The following is a 2,500-nucleotide window of genomic DNA, read 5'->3' as shown; positions in this document are numbered from 1 at the left end:
ACGCCATGCTTCCTACAGCTGAGCTAGCTTTGAACATTGCATATAATGCTTCACTCAGGGACACGCCTTTCTTTTAGTGTATGGACAGGATCCTATGTTACTATATACGGTACTCATTAATTTGCAACAATTGCCAAATTATTCAAATAAGCAATACCGTGTTCATTTATTAAATCTATCGAGGAGAGTAATGAACACCACTGAAATGTGTTTGAAAAGAGATAAGAAAAATCACAGCTCAAAGTATGATGGTCGGTTCAAAACCGCACCGGTAAAATTATTTGTGGGTGATCCTGTGTATTTGAAACGATTAAAACCCAGGAAACACAAACTAGGGCCAGCATATTAAGGTCCGTACAAAATAAATATGGTTAAGTCTAACACTGTTGTGATACAAAGCATTGTTTATGGCTCATTGTCTGAACATCATCAGGCACACATACATGTGGTGCCTGAAGAGGTAGTTTTCAAAAGTGTTCCTCCTTACCCCTTCATACGTGATATCCCTCGAGTTCATGAGCAGAAATTTGTTCTCTCCTTTGCTGTTGTTGTTGTTTGAACAGACCTCATTTCTTCTTTTGACATGTTTTTAAATAAACTTACTGATATTAATGTGTTCTTATGTTGATTCTTAATGTATACCTAAAATGTTGTGGTAATTTTGCTGACTGTGGAAATACGTATAACATTGCTGAGTAAGCCTAAAAACAATCAGACTTTGAATAGGTCAAGTGAGATCCGTCAGGTGGATGCTGTATTATTCATGTATTTATATATATATATATATATATATATATATATATATATATATATATATATATATATATATATATTGATATATATATGTATATATATAAATATATATATATATATATATATATATATATATATATATATATATATATATATATATATATATGTATATATATATATATATATATATATATATATATATATATATATATATATATATATATATATATATACATACACATATATATATATATATATATATATATATATATATATATATATATATATATATATATACATATACGTATATATATATATATATATATATATATATATATATATATATATATATATATATATATATATATACTGGATATTCAAGTATACATAGATAAGAGTGGCACATGGAAGAGTGGTGTAAAGGGCGTTAATGGATTATGTGTTAATAACTAAAAGAATGTTTTGAAGATTGAAAGACGGCACGTGTTTAGGGGCATGGATAACGGTATGTCTGAGAATTTTTTGGTAGAAAGACTATTAGTTGTAGCAAAAGAGAGAGGGGGAGTGGGGGAATAGAGTAGGTGGATGTAAAAGGGAGCTAGTGAGAGTTAAAGAGCTAATAAAACCTGGGGTTAAAAGGAAATGTTAAGAAAGGTTGAAAATTGCATACGACGAAGGAAAAGTAAGAGAAACTGGTCATTTAGAGGAGGAGTGGAAATTAGTAAAAGCAAATTTTGTTGGGATTACAAGTGATATGTTTGGCAAAAAGTTGGTTGGAGGCAGTGAATGGTAGAATGAAGGAGTGAAGGTAAAAGTGGAAGAGAAAAATAGGGCTTTTGAATATATAGAGAGAAAAATGTGTTACTAAAGCGCAAGGTTAGTGAGGCAAAGAGGGCAGCTTACCTGAGGTGGGGTCAGGGATTGGATTTTCATATGAAGTGAATAATAAGTTTTGGAAAGAAGTGAAAAGAGTAAGGAAGGCTGGTTCAAGAGTTGAAGAGACAGTGGAAGATCGAAATGGAAGGTTGTTAAAAGGAGAAGAGGCAAAGAAAAGGTAGGCGGAATATTTTGAATGTTTGCTGAATATTGAGGATAATAGGGATGCAGATATAATAGCTGTTGCAGGTGTTGAGGGGCTGGTGATGGGAGAGGAGAATGAGAGAGATATTACAAGAGAGGAAGTAAGAAGAGCACTAGATGAAACGAAAGTAGGCAAAGCATCTGATAAGGATGGTGTGAGAGCTGAGATGTTGAAGGAAGGGGATGTGACTGTACTTGAATGGTTGGTGAGATTGTTTAATGTGTATTGTGTTGTCAATGGTACCATTAGATTGGGTTTGCGCGTCTATTATACCACTATATAAGGGTAAGGGAAATGTGCATGAGTGTTGTAATTCAAGGGGTATTAGTTTGTTGAGTTTAGTTGGAAAAGTGTCTGGTAGAGTATTGATTGATAGGATTAAGGATGAAACAGTGAATGCAATCTTAGAAGTATAGGGTGGTTTTAGAAGAGGTAGGGGTTATCTGAATCAGATTTTTACAGCTAGGAAGATATGCAAGAAATACTTAGCAAAAGGTAAGGAGGTGTATGTTGCGTTCATGGATCTGGAGAAAGCGTAGGGTAGAGTTGATAGGGAAGCAATGTGGAGTGTGAGGAGGTTATAGGGAGTTAGTGGAAGGTTGTTGCAGGCAGTGAAAAGTTTCTACAAAGGTAATAAAGCAGGTCTTAGGATAGAAAATGAAGTGA

Source organism: Palaemon carinicauda, chromosome 24 (genome assembly GCF_036898095.1).
Source record: "Palaemon carinicauda isolate YSFRI2023 chromosome 24, ASM3689809v2, whole genome shotgun sequence".
Classification (NCBI taxonomy): Eukaryota; Metazoa; Arthropoda; class Malacostraca; order Decapoda; family Palaemonidae; genus Palaemon; species Palaemon carinicauda.
The sequence above is the reverse complement of the archived record's forward strand: the minus strand, read 5'-3'. Positions refer to the sequence as shown.